This window comes from Triticum urartu, chromosome 3A (genome assembly GCF_056163025.1).
Source record: "Triticum urartu cultivar PI428250 chromosome 3A, HENAU_Tu73, whole genome shotgun sequence".
In the NCBI taxonomy this organism is placed as follows: domain Eukaryota; kingdom Viridiplantae; phylum Streptophyta; class Magnoliopsida; order Poales; family Poaceae; genus Triticum; species Triticum urartu.
The window spans coordinates 232,504,698-232,519,692 of record NC_141875.1 but is presented as its reverse complement, the minus strand read 5'-3'; positions in this window follow the sequence as shown (position 1 = coordinate 232,519,692).

The window sequence follows — 14,995 nt, the reverse complement described above, 5'->3', positions numbered from 1 at the left end:
CTTGTGTGTTTGATAAACCTTAAGAAAAAACCAAAAAATTAGTTGTAGCTTTTAGTTAGTTTACTTTCCATGCCTGTAGTAGTAGTAATTAAAAAAAACCCAAAAAGATTTCTCGTTCTTCTTTTGCTTGTTGGGAGCTTTCCCGTGTAAATAGTTTTGTTTATTTTCTTTGGGGGTCGAGAGGAGAAGACCATAATGAAAATGTTGAGTGGCTCTCATATGCATTATTGTTGATCTAACAAAGAGCCCCTATTACCTTGTCTTCTCTCTTGAATTGAATGCTTGCATATTCCAGCTTAGTCCAATGCACATGCACTATTATTATTATTATTATCCACATCGTTCGGTCGTGCAAGTGAAAGGCAATAATGATGATTATACGATGAACTTATTGAGATGAGAAAAGCTGGTATGAACTCGGCCTCTCTTGTTTTTGTAAATATGATTAGTTCATCGTTCCTGATTCAGCCTATTATGAAAGAAACATATTTGCAATGACAATTAGAGATTATAGTTTCTTATGCCATGCTTAATTAGCTAGGAGTTTATAATGGTTTACCTTGCGTGCCAACATGCTATTAAAATGGTTGTGATGTGGTATGATAGGGTGGTATCCTCCTTTGAACGATACAAGTGCCTTGACTTGGCACATGTTCATGCATGTAGTTGAAACAAAATCAACATAGCCTCTATGATATTTATGTTCATGGTGCATTATATCCTACTCATGCTTGCATTTGGTGTTGATTAATTTTAATGGATGTTCATGACTATTGTCGCTCTCTAGCTGGTCGCTTCCCAGTCTTTTTCTAGCCTTCACTTGAACTAAGCGGGAATACTCCTTGTGTATCCAACTCCATAAACCCCAAAGTTATTTCATATGAGTCCACCATACCTACCTATATACGGTATCTACCTGCCGTTCCAAGTAAATTTGTATGTGCCAAACTTTAAACCTTCAAATAAACATTCTGTTTTGTATGCTCGAATAGCTCATGTATCAACTAGGGTTGTATGTATCTTCCATGCTAGGCGGGTTATTCTCAAGAGGAGTGGACTCCGCTCCTCACTCACGAGAAAATGGCTGGTCACCGGGATGCCCAGTCCCATGCTTTATGCAAATCAAATCAAAATAACTGCAAACAAAACTGCCCCGGGACTCTTGTTAGTTGGAGGCACTCGTTGTTTCAAGCAAGCCATGGATTGATGCTTGTTGGTAGAGGGGGAGTATAAACTTTACCATTCTGTTTGGGAACTGCCTATAATGTGTGTAGCATGGAAAATATCGAGATCTCTCGGTTGTTATGTTGACAATGAAAGTATACCGCTCAAAATATTATTCATATCTATTTCAAAACCGAGCTCTGGCACCTCTACAAATCCCTGCTTCCCTCTGCGAAGGGCTTATCTATTTACTTTTATGTTGAGTCACCATCCTCTTATTAAAAAGCACTAGTTGGAGAGCACCTTTGTCATTTGCATCCATTACTGTTAGTTTACATTGAGTATGACTGGATCTCTTTTACCATGAATTACAATGTCTAGTCAGTCCTTGATCTTTAAAGGTGCTCTGCATTTATGTTTTGCGGTCTCAGAAAGGGCTAGCGAGATACCATCTTGTTATATCATATCATGATTGTTTTGAGAAAGTGTTGTCATTCATATTTGTTATTATTGCTCGCTAGCTGATTATGCCATTGATATGAGTAAACATGAGACCTAAATGTTATTGTGAATATGGTTAGTTCATAATCTTTGCTGAAAACTTGAATGTCGGCTTTACATATTTACAACAACAAGAGCAAACAGAGTTCGTAAAAGTTTTTCTTTATCACTTTCAGTTTATCAACTGAATTACTTGAGGACAAGAAAAGGTTTAAGCTTGGGGGAGTTGATACGTCTCCGTCGTATCTACTTTTCCAAACACTTTTGCCCTTGTTTTGGACTATAACTTGCATGATTTGAATGGAACTAACCCGGACTGACGTTGTTTTCAATAGAATTGCCATGGTGTTATTTTTGTGCAGAAATAAAAGTTCTTGGAATGACCTGAAAATCAACGGAGATTATTTTAGGAATATATAAAAGATACTGGAAGAAGAATCCACATCAAGGGCCCACACCCTGTCCATGAGGGTGGGGGCGTGCTACCCCCCTGGGCACGCCCCCTGCCTCGTGGGCCCCCTGACGCTCCACCGACCTCAACTCCAACTCCATATATTCGTGTTTGGGGAGAAAAAATCAGAGAGAAGGATTCATCGTGTTTTACGATACGGAGCCACCGCCAAGCCCTAAAATCTCTCGGGAGGGCTGATCTGGAGTTCGTTCAGGGCTCCGGAGAGGGGAATCCATCGCCATCATCATCATCAACCTTCCTCCATCACCAATTTCATGATGCTCACCGCCGTGTGTGAGTAATTCCATCGTAGGCTTGCTGGACGGTGATGGGTTGGATGAGATTTATCATGTAATCGAGTTAGTTTTGTTAGGGTTTGATCCCTAGTATCCACTATGTTCTGAGATTGATGTTGCTATGACTATGCTATGCTTAATGCTTGTCACTAGGGCCCGAGTGCCATGATTTCAGATCTGAACCAATTATGTTTTCATGAATATATGTGAGTTCTTGATCCTATCTTGCAAGTCTATAGTCACTTACTATGTGTTATGATCCGTCAACCCCGAAGTGACAATAATCGGGACCACTCTCGGTGATGACCGTAGTTTGAGGAGTTCATGTATTCACTATGTGTTAATGCTTTGGTCCGGTACTCTATTAAAAGGAGGCCTTAATATCCCTTAGTTTCCAATAGGACCCTGCTGCCACGGGAGGGTAGGATAAAAGATGTCATGCAAGTTCTTTTCCATAAGCATGTATGACTATATTCGGAATACATGCCTACATTATATTGATGAATTGGAGCTAGTTCTGTGTCACCCTATGTTATGACTGTTACATGATCGATCGCTTCTGGCATAATTCTCCATCACCGATCCAATGCCTATGAGCTTTCCATATATTGTTCTTCGCTTATTTACTTTTCCGCTGCTACTGTTACAATCACTGCAAAACCCAAAAATATTACCTTTGCTACTGTTACCACTACTATCATATTACTTTGCTACTAAATACCTTGCTGCAGATATTAAGTTTTCAGGTGTGGTTGAATTGACTACTCAGGTGCTAATACTTGAGGATATTCTTTGGCTCCCCTTGTGTCGAATCAATAAATTTGGGTTGAATACTCTACCCTCGAAAACTGTTGCGATCCTCTATACTTGTGGGTTATCAAAAGGTCAAGCCTGAATCATATACCCCCCCCCCCCCCGTTCCTAAATATAGGGTGTATAGTTTTTGGCGAAAACTAAAGAACGCGCGTGGAGTGAAAATTTCACATGTTTTGGGAGAGATTCCACCTGACTAATTGACATGAGAAAAGAGAGGAGCTTGCCTAATATAAGTAAATGTAATCAAACCCCTAAAAAAATTATCCAACCGAGTGGTGCAACGCAATACACCTTATATTTTGGATTTTTTTCTCAAAAATCTATAAACCTTATATGAAGGAACAGAGGGAGTAGTAGATATGATCAACATAGTGATGTTCACCATTGTAAACTACTCCATCTCACATGATGATCGGACATGTGTAGTTGATTTGGATCATGTGAACATTTAGATGACTAGAGGGGTGTCTATCTAAGTGGGAGTTCTTAAGTAATATGATTAATTGAACTTTAATTTATCATGAACTTAGTCCCGATAATATTTGCATAACTATGTTGTAGATCAATGGCTTGCGATGTAGCTCCCCGTTTATTTTTGATATGTTCCTAGAGAAAAAATAAGTTGAAAATGTTAGTAGGAATGATGCAGACTAGCTCCATGATCTGAGGATTACCCTCATTGTTGCACAGAAGTATTATGTCCTTGATGCACCGCTAGGTGACAGACCTATTGCAGGAGCAGATGCAGACGTTATGAACGTTTGACAATGCTTAGTATGATGACTACTTGATAGTTTAGTGCACCATGCTTTACGGCTTAGAACCGAGACTTCAAAAATGTTTTGAATGACATGGAGCATATGAGATGTTCCAAGAGTTGAAATTGGTATTTCATACTCATGCCCGTGTCGAGAGGTATGAGACCTCTGACAATACGTTGCCTACAAGATGGAGGAGAATAGCTCAACCAGTGAGCATGTGCCCAGATTGTCTGGGTACTACAATTGCTTGAATCAAGTGGGAGTTAATCTTCCAGATAAGATAGTAATTGACAAAGTTCTCTGGTCACCATCACCAAGTTACTAGGACTTCGTGATGAAATATAATATGCAATGGATAACGAAAACAATTCCCAAGATCTTCGCGATGCTAAAATCAGCGAAGGTAGAAATCAAGAAAAGCATCAATTGTTGATGGTTAACAAGACCACTAGTTTCAAGAAAAGGGCAAAGGGATAGAAAGGGAACTTCAAGAAGAATGACAAACAAGTTGTCAATCCCGTGAAGAATCCCAAAGCTAGACCCAAGCCTGAAACTGAGTGCTTCTACTGCAAAGGAAATTGTCACTGGAAGCGGAACTACCCTAAATACTTGGCGGATAAGAAGGATGGCAAAGTGAACAAAAGTATATATGATATAAATGTTATTGATGTGTACTTTACTAGTGTTCATAGTAACCCCTAGGTATTTGATACCGATTCATTTGCTATGATTAGTAACTCGAAACAGGAGTTACAAAATGAACAGAGACTAGTTGAGGGAAAAGTGACGATGTGTGTTGGAAGAGATTCCAAGGTTGATAAGATCACCATCGCACACTCCCTTTACCTTCGGGATTAGTGTTGAACCTAAAATAAATGTTATTTGGTGTTTGCGTTGAGCATAAATATGATTGGATCATGTCTATTGCAATACGGTTATTCATTTAAGTCAAAGAATAATTGTTGTTCTATTTACATGAATAAAACCTTCTATGGTCATTGATACGTCTCCAACGTATCTACTTTTCCAAACACTTTTGCCCTTGTTTTGGACTCTAACTTGCATGATTTGAACGGAACTAACCCGAACTGACGTTGTTTTCAGCAGAATTACCATGGTGTTATTTATGTGCAGGAGAAAACGTTCTCGGAATGACCTGAAACTTCACGAAGCCACTTTTCAAAAAATAAGAAAAATACCTGCCAAAGATGAAGGCCAGGAGGCCCACCACCTTGCCACGAGGGTGGGGGCGCGCCTGCCCCCCTAGGGCGCGCCCCCCTACCTTGTGGGCCCCCTGTTGTGTCTCCGACTCCAACTCCACCTCCATATATTGAGTTTCGATGAGAAAAAAATCAAGGAGAAGAAATCATCGTGTTTTACGATACGGAGCCGCCGCCAAGCCCTAAAACCTCTCAGGAGGGCAGATCTGGAGTCCGTTCGGGGCTCCGGAGAGGGGAATCCGTCACCATCGTCATCATCAACCATCCTCCATCACCAATTTCATGATGCTCACCGTCGTGCGTGAGTAATTCCATCGTAGGCTTGCTGGACGGTGATGGGTTGGATGGGATCTATCATGTAATCAAGTTAGTTTTGTTAGGTTTTGATCCCTAGTGTCCACTATGTTCTGAGATTGATGTTGCTATGACTTTGCTATGCTTAATGCTTGTCACTAGGGCACGAGTGCCATGATTTCAGATCTGAACCTATTATGTTTTCATCAATATATGAGTGTTCTTGATCCTATCTTGCAAGTCTATAGTCACCTATTATGTGTTATGATCCATTAACCCCGAAGTGACAATAATCGGGATACTTACCGGTGATGACCGTAGTTTGAGGAGTTCATGTATTCACTATGTGTTAATGCTTTGTTCCGGTTCTCTATTAAAAGGAGGCCTTAATATACCTTCGTTTCCGTAAGGACCCCGCTGCCACGGGAGGGTAGGACAAAAGATTTCATGCAAGTTCTTTTCCATAAGCACGTATGACTATATTTGGAATACATGCCTACATTATATCAATGAACTGGAGCTAGTTCTGTGTCACCCTAGGTTATGACTATTACATTATGAACCGCATCCAGCATAATTCTCCATCACTGATCCATTGCCAACGAGCTTTCCATATATTGTTCTCCGCTTATTCACTTTCTCATTGCTATTGCTATCATCACTACAAAATACCAAAAACATTGCTTTTGCTACTGTTACCTTTTGCTACCGTTACCACTGCTATCATATTACTTTGCTACTAAATACTTTGCTGCATATATTAAGTTTCCAGGTGTGGTTGAATTGAAAACTCAGCTGCTAATACTTGAGAATATTCTTTGGCTCCCCTTGTGTCGAATCAATAAATTTAGGTTGAATACTCTACCCTCGAAAACTGTTGCGATCCCCTATACTTGTGGGTTATCAAGACTATTTTCTGGCACCGTTGCCGGGGAACATAGCTCTATTCTTTGAGTCACTTGGGATATATATATCTGCTTATCATTATGAAGAACTTAAGAGATCCAAAAACCAAGATCTATCCCTCAACTATGAGGGGAGGTAAGGAACTGCCATCTAGCTCTGCACTTGATTCACCTTCTGTTATGAGTAAGCTTGCGACACCTACACCTGCTTCTGCTATTCGTTCTGATATGTCGCATGTTATTGATGATGCCACTTCTGCTATGCATGATACTTATGATGAAACTACCTCTATGCCTGATACTACCGTGCCACTTAGTTATTTTCTTGATGAACAAATTGCTAGGGCTAGAGAAATTGAAAATATTGAATCTGATGGTACTGATGAAAGTGATGATGAAGAATCACTTGTTATTCCTAAGGGTTATGTTTTTTATCAAGAAGCTTCTTTCGCTATCATAGCTTGCGAAAATAGAAATGAACTCAACAGGTTATTAGCTAAATGGAGTAAGCAATCTCTAAGTGCGAGAATGAAACCTGATCCTGCTTTTGCTACTTCACCTATCTGTGTTACTGATAAGGATTATGAATTCTCTGTTGATCCTGATATAATTACTTTAGTTGAATCTGATCCTTTTCATGGTTATGAATCTGAAATTGTTGTGGCACATCTTACTAAATTAAATGATATAGCCACCCTGTTCACTAAAGATGAGAGAACTCGTTACTTTTACATCCTTAAAATATTTCCGTTCTCATTAAAGGGTGATGCTAAGATATGGTTTAATTCTCTTGAACCTGGTTGTGTGCGTAGTCCCCAGGATATGATTTATTACTTCTCTGCTAAATATTTCCCTGCTCATAAGAAACAAGCTGCTTTAAGGGATATATATAATTTTGTGCAAATTGAAGAAGAGAGTCTCCCACAAGCTTGGGGGAGGCTTCTCCAATTACTTAATGCTTTGCCTGATCATCCTCTTAAGAAAAATGAAATACTTGATATCTTTTATAATGGACTGACTGATGCCTCCAGAGATTACCTGGATAGTTGTGTTGGTTCTGTTTTCAGGTAAAGAACACCGGATGAAGCTGAAATTCTATTGAATAATATGTTGACAAATGAAAATAATTGGACACCTCCGGAGCCAATTCCTGAGCCTATTCTTAAACGAACTCCAAAGAAGAGGGGTATTCTATTTCTCAGTCCTGAAGATATGCAAGAGGCAAAGAAATCTATGAAAGAAAAAGGTATTAAAGCTGAAGATGTTAAGAATTTACCTCCTATTTAAGAAATACATGGTCTTAATTTACCACCTGTTGAAGAAGCATATAATCTTAATCCATTACCTATTGAAGAAACTCATGGTCTTGATAACCCGACAAGGGTAGTAAAGGTAAATTCTCTCTCTAGATATGATAAAGCTGAAATCCCATTTACTAAATTTGCTAGCCCATGCTTAGATGAGTTTGATAAATTTATGGCTAAGCAAGAAGACTTTAATGCTTATTTTGGTAGACAATTGAAATACAATTCAAATATGCTTGAATACTTGGGTGATTATATGGCTAATGTCAAATGTGAACTTAAACTTATTAGTAAACATGCTTCTATGGTTACCACTCAAGTAGAACAAGTACTTAAAGCTCAAAATGATTTGCTCAATGAATTGAATAGTAAGAACAATGATTATGTTGTTAGAGTGGCTACTAGAACTGGTAAAATGACTCAGGAACCTTTGTATCCTGAAGGCCACCCTAAGAGAATTGAGCCAGATTCTCAGAGAAATAATATAGATGCACCTAGTCCTTCTAAAAGGAAGAAAAAGAAAAATGTGTAAGTGCATCTAGTGCCACCCCTAGTTGGTTTTGGAGTATTGACGACAAACCTAGTTGAGGGACTAATGTGTTTGTGAGAATTGCAGGATAACGCAGGTAGAAGTCCCTCATTGATTCGGTTTTACTACCAGAGATGACCCCTAAAAATGTATGAAGACATTGAAGTCAAAGGTGGTATATGAAGATATTCACATTGAAGACTATGACAAGAGAAGACACTATATGAAGCCTATGGAGCTCGAAGACTTAGATCTTTCGTAGTTCTTTTTCTTTTGTGTTGAGTCATAGGAACCACCGTACTGTTAAGTGGGGTCCAAGAGAACCAATCAGAATGACTGAAGTGATGCCTAAACCAAAAACCTATGTCTTCGAGTGAAGACTATGAGAGCGAATCTTGTCCTGAGTCAGACAAGTCAGCTTTGCTCGTAGCCCAAGTAAAGTTGCCATGTGAGTTTGAAATCTGACCATTGGAACACGTGTCAGTTCCTTAGTGACCCAGGGTCATTTCGGACAAATCAGGTCGGGTTGCCAAGTGGCTATAAATAGCCCACCCCCTACAACCATAAACGGTTGGCTGCTCAGATTGAGAGTATGGATTTTGTCGTTTGAGAGCAACCCACCTCGAAGCCTTTGAGAGAGAATTCCTTGCGAGGATAAAAGCCCTAACCACCAGAGCCAGAGAGAATTGGGCATCACTTAAGTCTTCTTGCCTATGTGATCTGAAGACTTATTACACTTGAGGACTGTGCATCCTCCAGCCGGTTAGGCGTCGCGTTCTGAGCTTCCAAGAGACATTGTGGATTGCCGGTGAACGAAGTCTGTGAAGGTTTGGGAGTCTACCTTGAAGACTTACCAGAGTGATTGGGCGAGGTCTATGTGACCTTAGCTCAAGGAGAATACGGTGAGGACTGGGTGTCCTGAGCTGCGTGTTCAGGACTGGGTGTCCGGGACTGTGTGTCCTAAGGTTTAAATACCTAGCCGCTCCAACCAGACGTACAGTTTTCACAGCAACTGGAACTGGTTCAACAAATCATTGTCTTCAACGAGTCACTGGTTTCATCTTCACTTCACATTACTTACTGTTACTCCTTGTGAAGTCATTGTATGTTTGCTCTATCATTTGTCTTCACTGAGTGACTGAGTGTTCTGTTTGACTTCACAATATCTTCCTACCTGATCCTTACTACCTAGCTGCTATTAGTCTTTGTGCTTTCACTTCATTGAATACTTGACTATGGTTTGCCTAGTGTAGTCTACCTTCCGCTGCATGGTAATAGGTTCAATTTTATCGTTTGTCTTCAAAACTCCCATGTTCTTAAGACTTTCATAAAAATCGCCTATTCACCCCCCTCTAGTCGATATAATGCACTTTCAATTGGTATCAGAGCAAGGTGCTCCCTTGTTCTGTGTGATTCGGTTTAACCACCTGGAGTTTTAGCTATGTCGACTGCAGGGATAATTAAAGTCTCCGCTGCGTGCCCCGTCTTTGATGGAACTAAATATCCCTACTGGAAGAATAAGATGCGCATGCATCTTGAAGCCATTGACGTCGACCTATGGTATGTCGTCGAGAACGGCGTTCCCAAGGCTGGAGAAGGTGTCACTGCTGCTGATGTCAAGAAATTCGTTCAACTGGACTCTACTGCCAAGAATATCATCTGTGGTCATCTGACCAAAGGACAGTATGGCCGTGTGAGTGCTTTGAAGACATCCAAGATGGTCTGGGACTGGCTCTCCAAGGTCAATGAAGGCATCTCAACCTAGAGAGATCAGAGAATCAGTGTCCTTCGCAACCTCTTCAGTCGCTTCAAGCGAAATGACAATGAGAATGTCTAGCACACATTTGACCGACTCACTGACATCACAAATGAGCTTCAAGCCCTCGGCGCCACTGAGATTACCAAACACGAAGTCGTCAAGATGCTGCTGAGATCACTTGATAGTTCGTTTAACATCCTGGCCCTGATGATTCAAGAACGTCCTGATTTCAAGATACTCGATCCGTCTGACATACTTGAGAGGCTCAACACACATGAGTTTCAGCTTTCGAAGAAAAGAGATATCTACGGTCCAAACTATGGGCGAACTCGTGCCTTGAAGGCAAAAGCTGTCTCCTCATCTGAAGAAGAATCTGACAGCAGTTCTGATGATCCTGAAGACATTGGAAGGGAACTTGCTATGCTTGTCAAGAAGTTCCAAAAATTCACCAAGAAGAAAGGCTTCAGAAAGTCTTCCCGATCAAGTTCAAGGAATGATGAAGCTCCTGCTCATGACTACAAGAGGAAAACATGTCACAAGTGCAAGAAACTTGGCCACTTCATCTCTGAGTGTCCATAGTGGGACAATGAGAACAAAAAGAAGAAGAAGAGCAAGGAATATGACTCTGACGACAAGAAAAAGAAGAAGAAATACTCAAAGTCTTCTTCCAAGTCTTCCTCAAAGTCTTCATCATACAAGAAGAGCTCATCTGGCAAGGCATGTGCGTTTGTTGGCAAGGAAATGGATTCAGAGGAGGAGTCTGCTTCTGAGGAGGCGGAGGTGGAGTCTGAGGAGGAATCCTACTCAGGCGTCGCAAGTCTGGCTACAGCATACGTTGCCAAGTCCATCTTCAACACTGAAGACAATGACTTCATCACCGACACCGATGCAAATGACAAGGACTACTCCGCTTCTACCTACTGCTTCATGGCACGCGGTGCCAAGGTAAACACACGCACTACTCACTATCAAACATCTAGTGACGATGACTCTGATTGTGGTTCAAAACCTAGCTACAAAACACTTGCTAAAATTTCAATTGAACAACAGAAAGCTATGGAACATATTCAAAAACTGTTAGACAGAAGCGATGATCTGTTAGGTGCTGAAATGACTGGATCTGAATCCTTAATTGAAGACATAAAAAATCTTCACGTTAAGTATCAGGAACTTGAAAGTCGTCATGAAACTCTCTCAACAACTCATGAAAAGCTTTCCTATGATTATCTTCAAAGGAAGCAGGATCTTGAGAAATTGAGAGCGGTTCATGAAGATCTTCAAACGGAAAACGAGTCACTTCGCGCCAAACAGATCAGTCCCGCTCAGGAAGGATTTGAACCACCATGTCTTAAATGCATTGAGCGTGATAATGCTACTTCTGTTGCTGAATGTTCTACTGCTACTGCTGTTGCAATATCTTCAACTGTTGATGTGGTAGCTAACCCCTCTGCTGAGGATACCACCGCTATTGCTGATGAGAATGCTAGGTTGAAGACATTGCTTGAAACAGGGATGTACAAAAGTCTTCAAGGGCATCAGACACTATGTGATGTCCTCAAAAAGCAGATTCTGAACTGAAACCCTAGGAAAGAGGGTGTTGGGTTCGTAAGGAAAATGAATGCAGATGGCTATTACTGGAAACCTGAGCAGTACCCCAAAACCATGTGGGTTGCTGCAAAGGAACCTTCAGCAGATCCATCCAATCTAACTGGCTTCACTTGTGCTAACCCCATTATCATTGATGAATCCTTTGATGCAAACTATATACTGTTTAAGAATCAGAATGGTGAAGTGTTTGCCAGGTACATTGGTACTAACTGCAGGAATGGACCGCCTATGAAGAAGATCTAGGTTCTGAAAAGGTGTCTGGAAAATCTTCCTGTGAATGTCTTCATGACACCTCACTTGAAGAAGACAAACCTCAGACCAAAGGCTTCATACGGTCCAAAGGCTTCATACAAACAGAGGACTCACCTGAGTCGCACTAACGCAAATGTTTTGCAGGGAAACCATACTCAGGCATATGAATATGAGAGCGGTTCATCAAACCGCCATGTTCATAAGACCAAGAACTATTCTGCTTATTCTTATGAGTACTATTGTCCGCCTGCAAGACTGTTTGCTAAGGCTTCAAAGCCAAAATTCTCAGATGCTGCACTTAGACTTATTGCTTCTAAGCCACCCTTGAAGATGTGGGTGGTTAAGAAGGCTTAACTCTCTTTTGCAGGGAAAGGTCTCCAGCAGAAAACCAAAATCATCTGACGCTATTTCTGGGGACCTTAAACATCTTGTAGGGCGCAAGATCAAATGCCCAAATGGTCTTACTATGTACTTCGTACCTGAACCACTTGCTACTCTCCCTATTAGTCCTATCCTGGATCTATGCTTTCATAACCCACTGGTTCGTCAAATGTTTTTGCTTCACAATGCTCTTGGTGAAGCCTATCCCCCTAACTGCACTGTAGGGTACGACACCAGCGTCTTCAGAATGGATTATTGACAGTGGGTGTACAAATCACATGACTGGCAAAAGAAGTCTTCTTATGGACTCAACCTTATGTCCATCCGATAAGAGCCACATCACATTTGCTGACACTGGTAAAAGTAAGGTATTGGGTCTAGGTAGAGTTGCAATCTCAAGGGATCAACACATGGATAAAGTCATGCTTGTTGAATCCCTTGGCTTCAACTTAATGTCTGTCTCAATGCTTTGCGATTTGAACATGATCGTAATGTTTGGAAAATATCGTTGCCTTGTACTAATGGAATCTGACAAGTCTCTAGTGTTTGAAGGATATCGAAAAGATGATTTGTACGTGGTAGATTTCTCAGCAGGGCCACAGCTTGCAGTATGTCTTCTAGCAAAGGCTTCCGAATGCTGGCTCTCGCATCGGAGGCTTGGACATGCTGGCATGAGGAACCTCCACACCCTTGCGAAGAAGAAGCATGTCATAGGCATCGAGTTCAAGAAAGACCACTTATGCGGTGCCTGTGAAGCAGGGAAGATGACGAGGGCCAAACATCCCTCGAAGACAATCATGACCACTACTCGACCCTTCGAACTGCTTCACATGGATCTTTTCGGTCCCACTCATTACTCAACTCTAACTACTACTGCTTGCTTCTATGGCTTCGTTATTGTTGATGATTATTCTAGATATACTTGGGTGCACATAATCCTTTACAAGACTGAAGTGCAGGATGTCTTCAGACGCTTCGCCAATCGAGCTATGAACAATTTTGGCGCCAAGATAAAGCACATCAGAAGTGACAATGGCACTGAATTCAAGAACACTGGCCTTGATACATATCTTGATACCTTGGGCATCACACATGAATTCTCGGCCCCGTACACGCCACAGCAGAATGGCGTCGTCGAACGCAAGAACAGAACACTAATTGAGATGGGCAGAACGATGCTAGATGAATACAAGACCCCAAGAAAATTCTGGCCCGAAGCCATTGATACTGCATGCCATACAATCAATCATGTTTATCTTCACAAGCTACTGAACAAGACATCTTATGAGCTCCTTACTGGCAAGAAGCCAAATGTCAGTTACTTCAGAGTATTTGGCGCAAGGTGCTGGATCAAGGACCCACATCACACCTCAAAATTTGCACCAAAAGCACATGAGGGTTTTATGCTTGGATATGGAAAGGATTCGCACTCCTACAGAGTCTTCAATCTCTTTCATTACAAAGTGGTTGAAACAGTGGATGTGCGGTTCGATGAGACCAATGGTTCACAAAGAGAGCAGCTGCCAAATGTGCTAGATGAAGTTCCATCTAGTGAATCAATCAAGCTAATGGGAACTAGAGAAATTATACCTTCTGAATCTCATCTTGAATAAGAACTTATCATTTCAGCACCTAATCAACATGAAGACAATGCTCAGCCTAAAGATATTCCTTCCAACAACGACAATGAACAGCAAGAGCAAAGTCTTCGCCCTGTACATCCTCGCGTTGCCAATGAAGTGCAGATTGAAAGAATAATTGATAGCATCAATGCACCTGGTCCACTCACTCGTTCAAGGGCAACTCAGCTAGAAAATTTCTATGGGCACTTCGCATTCGTCTCAATAGCAGAACCCAAGAAAGTTGAAGAAGCCTTCATGGAACCTGAATGGATTCAAGCTATGCAAGAAGAGCTTCAACAGTTTGAGCTGAATAATGTATGGGAACTGGTTAAGCGTCCTGATCCACGGAAGCACAATCTAATAGGCACCAAATGGATATACCGCAACAAGCAAGATGAGCATGGTCAAGTTGTCAGAAACAAAGCTCGTCTCGTTGCTCAAGGATATACTCAAGTGGAAGGCGTTGACTTCGATGAAACATTTGCTCCTGTGGCTAGACTTGAAGCCATACGCATACTGCTGGCCTATGCAAATCATCATAACATACTTCTATATCAAATGGATGTGAAGAGTGCCTTTCTCAATGGCAAGATTGAAGAAGAAGTGTATGTTGCACAACCACGTGGCTTTGAAAATCCAAAACATCCTGACATGGTATACAAGCTCAACAAGGCACTGTATGGCCTCAAACAAGCCCCTCGGGCCTGGTATGACACACTCAAATACTTCCTGAAGAGCAAAGGCTTCATACCTGGTTCCCTAGATCCCACTCTTTTCACGAAGACATATGATGGTGAACTGTTTGTGTGCCAAATATATGTGGATGACATTATCTTCGGCTGCACCAATCATAAGTACAGTGAAGAGTTTGGACATATGATGCAAGAGCAATATCAGATGTCCATGATGGGGGAGCTGAAGTTCTTCCTTGGTCTTCAAATACGACAACAACGCAATGGCATCTTCATATCTCAAGAGAAGTATCTCAAAGATTGCCTGAAGAAGTTCGGTATGCAAAACTGCAAAGGCTTCACAACACCAATGCCAGCCAAACATCATCTGGGTCCTGACGACAATGGTAAAGAGTTCGATCAAAAGGTATACCGCTCCATGATTGGTTCTTTACTTTATC